Source organism: Montipora capricornis, chromosome 14 (genome assembly GCF_036669925.1).
Source record: "Montipora capricornis isolate CH-2021 chromosome 14, ASM3666992v2, whole genome shotgun sequence".
NCBI lineage: Eukaryota > Metazoa > Cnidaria > Anthozoa > Scleractinia > Acroporidae > Montipora > Montipora capricornis.
In genome coordinates, this window is record NC_090896.1 from 29,872,223 (window position 1) to 29,879,722 (window position 7,500).

Below are 7,500 nucleotides of genomic sequence, written 5' to 3' on the forward strand. Positions count from 1 at the left end.
TGGTGTGTGACATGATGACAAGAAAATAATATAAACAGACATGGAACGATTCACATGGAGAATTAACTCTTTCGGTTCTACTGTGTCATACTGCACTACGTGATCTCGATCTTAACAACTTTAATGAACAGTTACGGTGTTATTATTATTGACGTGTGGTTTGGGATCACGTTGCTTTTTCACACCTTCATTCCTAGACTGTGAGAAAAAGTATTCTAGGAATTTAACCTTGCGTTCAAATTTCTTTGATGGGCCGCGCAAAAATTTGGCTGGCTCTGGCTCCTTGTGCAAACAATGTCACATGTTCAGTAATGTGAAGCCCTTTATACCAAGTCATAAAAAGATTTAACCAATCAGTCAATAACTGCACAGCATATATTCGGCTGTATTCCACATTGCTTGTGCAGGGTGATATGTAACTATTTCCTATGACATGGTATACAAGCTTTCTCGCTTGTCACTTGTCACTTGCTTGTTTGCATGTACATGTATGTGGGCCTTAACAAAAAAAAATTCAGTTGTCTTCTGGGGTATTCCATAGTAGACTACTCAAAAGCATTTGCATTACTAGCATTTTTCATGAAACATTGATAAAGCTACCGGTAAAATTTACTGCTTGTAAGAGTACTTATTACCACCTGCAAACACTCAGAAGTCGCTTATCCTTTGCAGAACGTCCAACATTAACCAATTGCTTTACGGGTGTGAAAAGGTGCCATACCTGTTGCGCTGAAAACTAGGAAGAACCCTGTACATGTACTGTTATGTAGTAGAGCTAGCCATCTAAATACACCAATCATATTGTGATGCAGTTAATATTGCAATTTCTCCCACCAAAACCTCAAATTTTATTTGATGAGTACCTAACCCATTCATCCCTGAAGAGGCCCCCATTGACGAGTAAAATCCTCTGGCATTAGACAGAGTAAAATCTATAAGTGTCACTCAGAATTTTATCATTCTGTAATACAATTCAGAAGTTTTCATTGGCCCTGCCATCCTGGTATATGAGCTAATATTCCATGCTCTACAAAATGATGGAAAGGGTACATGTCAGCTGAAAATATACAGTTACACAGTGAAGTCAGTAGATTTCTCTCTATTTTGGGGACATTTTCAATAAAACAATAATTATTATTGCGTTCAGGCTTGTTGGATATGAAATAACCAGTCGAGCATGGAAAACAAACTTGACCAACATATCCTAGTAATGATAATGATAATGATAATAATAGTAATAATTTGTGAAGCATAATTTAGCTTGTTATGTGGAGCGAAGCTAATAAGCAAAAGATCATTAGGATAATTTGTCATTTGTTTTGTTTGTTAGTTTGTAAATTTTTACTAAACTGATTGACTCCTGGGAGTTTACTCTGTGTAATGCCAGACGATTTTCTGATCATTTTGTACTTTGCAACCACCTCATAGTCCATACTTTGTCATGGTGTGGTTGCTTGTGTACCTCAATGACCCGGAGCTAGCCCAATGAGAAATTCAGCATAGGAAAATGCTGTTTGTTGTTTTTGAGTAGAGGTCAGACTGAAACACACTACAGTGTACATTAATTTTATGTAATAGACAGAATACAGCCTTAGGCTGCTAGCTGGATACCAGACCTGAAGTACATTGATCAGTTTCAATGTAATCTTTAAAAGTATCTATAATATTAAATTATTATTGCAAAACAGATTGCAAAAGGCACAACCAGTCTCTTTTTAATCATTTTTATTTTACCCTAACGAGTTCTGTCTCTCTTTGGTAGTCAGTCCAGTTTTGGACTGTTGTTATCTGAAGGCAGAACCAATTTTGTAATAACTATTATTTTGTACTAATGCGTTCTGTCTCTCTTGGGTAGTCAGTCCAGTTTTGGACTGTTGTTATCTGAAGGCAGAACCAATTTTGTAATAACTATTATTTTGTACTAATGAGTTCTGTCTCTCTTGGGTAGTCAGTCGAGTTTTGGACTGTTGTTATCTGAAGGCAGAACCAGTTTTGTAATAACTATTATTTTGTACTAATGCGTTCTGTCTCTCTTGGGTAGTCAGTCCAGTTTTGGACTGTTGTTATCTGAAGGCAGAACCAATTTTGTAATAACTATTATTTTGTACTAATGCGTTCTGTCTCTCTTGGGTAGTCAGTCCAGTTTTGGACTGTTGTTATCTGAAGGCAGAACCAATTTTGTAATAACTATTATTTTGTACCAATGAGTTCTGTCTCTCGTGGGTAGTCAGTCCAGTTGTGGACTGTTGTTATCTGAAGGCAGAGCCAATGTTGTAATAATAATTATTTTGTGCTAATGAGTTCTGTCTCTCTTGGGTAGTCAGTCCAGTTTTGGACTGTTGTTATCTGAAGGCAGAACCAATTTTGTAATAACTATTATTTTGTACTAATGCGTTCTGTCTCTCTTGGGTAGTCAGTCCAGTTTTGGACTGTTGTTATCTGAAGGCAGAACCAATTTTGTAATAACTATAATTTTGTACTAATGAGTTCTGTCTCTCGTGGATAGTCAGTCCAGTTTTGGACTGTTGTTATCTGAAGGCAGAACCAATGTTGTAATAATAATTATTTTGTGCTAATGAGTTCTGTCTCTCTTGGGTAGTCAGTCCACTTTGGACTGTTGTTATCTGAAGGCAGAACCAATTTTGTAATAATTATTATTTTGCGCTAACGAGTTCTGTCTCTCTTGGGTAGTCAGTCCAGTTTGGACTGTTGTTATCTGAAGGCAGAACCAGTTTTGTAATAATTATTATTTTGTACTAATAAGTTCTGTCTCTCTTGGGTAGTCAGTCCAGTTTTGGACTGTTGATATCTGAAGGCAGAACCAATTTTGTACATACAAAGCATATGTAAATTGAAAATAGCTGAACTCAAAAAGCGAGTTATGCGTATTTGCCACAGTGTTGCAGAATTGTGCGAGCAAGAATTACTCTAAAATCCTCGCAAGAATTGCTGCACGCCACACGAGCTACACGGGGCAAAGTCTCTGGAAAAAGTTCCCTGAATGACGTTTTGTGGATTTATGCTTCTCCATTGTGACTTAAAAGGTGTAAAAAAAAGTAACTGAATATGTCAGAAGCGGACTCTGATGCGATATCTGCGACACCTAAACTTGCGAAATGAGTTCCTGAGTTACACTTAATGATTAGCTAAGGGTGATTTCAAATCACTGTAAGCTCATTTGCATATATTTTTTTGTCTGCGTAAGCTCATCATGGTAAAATACAAGTTTCTTGCAATAATTCCTTTAGCTCTCAGCTTCATTATTCACAGGAACATTGCTTATGAATGGCAAAGTGATTTGTTACAACATTCTTCGAAAATGGTATTATGAAATTATATAAATTGATTGATTGACTGGTGTGACTCTTTTCCAGGGCCTTCATGTACTTCAACCACAAGATGCAGTGCTGAAGGAAATTGAGCATTGAAATTTAATCGAAGGGAATTTCCTGAGATGCAAGAAACAGACAGTGCTGATTGCAAATTGTGATGCAATTGTGAATAATAATTGATGTCTTTGTGTCAAAACTTGCAAGGGTAGAGGTTTCATTGCCATTTTGGATATACCTTGTGAACATTATTAGGTCAAACCGTTTTACTGGGTCAAGTAAATTTGTTCCAGACATCAGGTAATTATGGAAGAGTCGAATGCTCTCACATTGAACTGGGTGAATACAAGGGAGAAATATTCACTGCAACAATCGGTGACTTCTCTGTTCATATACATGTACTGTAAGTTTTTTGACAAAAAGAAAGGTTTCACTGTCCCTTGGGTCTGAGGAAATTGTCAGTCATCGTTCAGTGGCAAATACATCAAACACAAGTGATTCTTTCTAATAAACACATCTGCATGTGGCAACAATGATTTAAAAATAATTAGTCGTAGCATACTAATTTGTAGTATTTTTCATCTGAACTGGCGGGTGGCACACCTCATACAGTTGGATGTAACTTGTAAATTCGGTCTAACTATGCACTTAATTTGTCATAGTATACTAAATTGTAGTATTTTTCATCTGAACTGGCGGGTGGCACACCACATACAGTTGGATGTAACTTGTAAATTCAGTCAAACCATGCAGTTAATTTGTCATAGTATACTAATTTGTAGTATTTTTCATCTGAACTGGCGGGTGGCACACCTCATACAGTTCGGTGTAACTTGTAAATTCGGTCTAACCATGCAGTTAATTTGTCATAGTATACTAATTTGTAGTATTTTTCATCTGAACTGGTGGGTGGCGCACCTCATACAGTTCGATGTAACTTGTAAATTTGGTCTAACCATGCAGTTAATTTGTCATAGTATACTAATTTGTAGTATTTTTCATCTGAACTGGCGGGTGGCACACCTCATACAGTTCGGTGTAACTTGTAAATTCGGTGTAACCATGCAGTTAATTTGTCATAGTATACTAATTTGTAGTATTTTTCCTCTGAACTGGTGGGTGGCACACCTCATACAGTTCGATGTAACTTGTAAATCCGGTCTAACCATGCAGTTAATTTGTCATAGTATACTAATTTGTAGTATTTTTCATCTGAACTGGCGGGTGGCACACCTCATACAGTTCGATGTAACTTGTAAACTCGGTCTAACCATGCATTCAATTTGTCATAGTATACTAATTTGTACTATTTTTCATCTGAACTGGCGGGTGGCACACCTCATACAGTTCGTTGTAACTTGTAAATTCGGTCTAACCATGCAGTTAATTTGTCATAGTATACCAATTTGTAGTATTTTTCATCTGAACTGGCGGGTGGCACACCTCATACAGTTCGATGTAACTTGTAAATTCGGTCTAACCATGCAGTTAATTTGTCATAGTATACCAATTTGTAATATTTTTTATCTGAACTGGCGGGTGGCACACCTCATACAGTTCGATGTAACTTGTAAATTCGGTCTAACCATGCAGTTAATTTGTCATAGTATACTAATTTGTAGTATTTTTCATCTGAACTGGCGGGTGGCACACCTCATACAGTTTGATGTAACTTGAAAAGTAGGTGTACCCATGCAGGTAATCCATGTGGTTAATTTGTTTTAGTATGGTAGTATTACCCAACTGAACTGGCAGGTGAACTGTAAACCCGGAGGTAAGCCGCACCCTGACCTTACCAGCTGAAATTTACGGCAAAAAGTTTTTTGACAGAAAACAAAAGAAATCCAAAACCTAGTCTTTAGAAGTCAAGTTCATCCACTGTTCATCAAACATTAACTCACTATTCACTAATATTGAAACGGAAAATACTTTAATGTAATGTTAGCACTTTAATGTAATGAACATGGTTTTTATCAACTTGGACATATGATTGATCTTTTTCTGGTATTTGTTGACAGGAATTTCTTAAACGCAGTTTTGCCATAGATTTTTTTGCATTACAAGAATATGAGCGGAACGTTTGTAGCTTAGTACATGCAACTAGGCATAAAATTGGATGCAAAGATGGAAAACTGGCCACCGGGGGAGCCTTTTTCAGATCTTCCCGCAGATAAGCCGCGCCCATTTCTAACAACTATATTTGTAATTGGGGTAACATAAGCCAGATTTTTATACTTATTTAATAATAATGAAATCCCTTGCATATATTTTATTCCTTATTTTGATGAATTTGTATGTTATGAAATAGTGATGAGTGAATTTAGGGAATAATTTCACACATGCTTTGTCCAGAATCAAATAATTTCATAAGCCTTAAGGCAAGAAAAATTATTTGATTTTGGACAAAACACAAGTGGAATTTCATCAGCTAAATCATGGTTGACTAATCGCAATCATAGGACGTGGGTTTTTTCGAAAGTGGACACCATTTTGGCACGGTAGAAAAAGTTGCCATGGTAACTCATGTTATTAATTGAATTATTTTATTGAACTTATTGCAAGAATTTTATTGTACACTTAGATTCTATTGAAAGTAATATAAACAAATGATTATTTTTAGATTTTTAAATAAAAATTTATGCATTCACAAACTCTAGAACTTGTTCTTTTTTCTATGTAAAATCGACTAACCTTTCATCCATTTCACTTTTTATTAACATTTCCTGGCTTACGTCAGGTTTTAAATGCTATTATTTACAGAGATATTGTAAACATTTTGCTGAGATTTTGTGCACTAAAACACCAACATTTTAAAAACATTTCACATACTTTACCCCTCCAGTTTTACAGACATTTTATTGACATTTCCTGCCTTCTGTCAGATTTTAAATGCTTAATTTACAGAGATATTGTGAACATTTTTCTGAGATTTTGTGCACTAAAACACCAACATTTTAAAAACATTTCACATACTTTTCCCTCCAGTTTTTTGAGGGTTTTTGTAGACATTTTATAGACATTTCATGCATTCTTCTCACTCACTTTTTACAGAGATAACACTATAACATTTTATATGGATGGATTTACAGAGATTTTTTCTCGTGTAAATTTTACAGAGAAAGTAAAGAGATTTTACAGACATTTTGTACTTATCGCATAAAATCTCTGTAAATTTTTCCTTCAATTTACATACATTTTATTGAGATTTTGTACACATTTTATGTCATCGTAAGGACGAAAATGTGTTAAATTTTACAGACTTTTTATGGAGTTACAAAATCTCTGTAAGTGTGCAAATTTACAGAGATTGTAATTTACAAAGAAAATGTGGACATTTAACGGAGATTTTACCAACTTTTTTGAAGTCTGTAAATGGTTAAAGTTTTCCAGTGAAAATGGCCGACAAAAGCCACTTTGAACACTAATTCGCAAACTCATTAATAATTTATAAGTCCAAAACAAAAGAAATCTCTACCCTGAAGGAAGTTTGGATATGTGGTCTTAATTAGCATGAACTTTGCCAACTTTGATCCCAAATATCTTCTAAAATACTGATTCCTTTGAGAAGCAATATCAAACACTCGAAAGTATGTTTCATCAGATACCCAACCACCTCGAAATCAGTTTAAAAAAACTCGGCCTTCGGCCTCGTTTTTCAACTCGCTTCTCGGTGTTTGGATATCCGATGAAACACTCCTTCTCGTGTTTGATGTAATATATGACTGAGGCAGAAATCGATGCTTTAAGGCCCAGTAATACGGGCAACATTTTTCGTGCAACTTGTCGCGCAACCATGTTGCGATGCAAGTTGACATGGTTTGTTGCGCGTATTCCACCGTCGTGCGCAACAAATTTTTATGTTGCAAAAGGTAAAAGCGACGTCTAGTTTTTGCAACATAAAAATTTGTTGCGCAAGAAGGCGGTAATACGCGCAACAAACCAGCTCAACTGGTTGCACGAAAAATGTCAAATTGCCATTTTGATCATTTCACTGCAGGTATTCACCAAAAATAAACTACAAATGGTACCCAAGAAACGCTTTGCTATTAAGGCTCTCGTCATTCTCACAACCTTGGTCATTGTCACCAACGTCCTTGTGCTTCAGTTAGCAAATGCATGGAGACGCTATGTTACGACTTCGTCATCATACCTTAGACAAGGTGGCGACTGC

The 7,500-nt window shown here is 35.9% G+C and overlaps 1 long non-coding RNA gene across 1 annotated transcript in view; it reads left to right on the forward strand.

Moving 5' to 3' along the window:
• Nucleotides 1–7,500, forward strand: part of LOC138032355 (uncharacterized) — a 10,446-nt gene that overhangs the window by 2,736 nt on the left and 210 nt on the right. The window contains exons 2-3 of the long non-coding RNA XR_011128357.1: nucleotides 3,375–3,629; nucleotides 7,327–7,500. The exon at nucleotides 7,327–7,500 is cut by the window's right edge and continues 210 nt beyond it. This is a non-coding gene — a long non-coding RNA (uncharacterized lncRNA). The remainder of the gene's footprint in view (nucleotides 1–3,374; nucleotides 3,630–7,326) is intronic.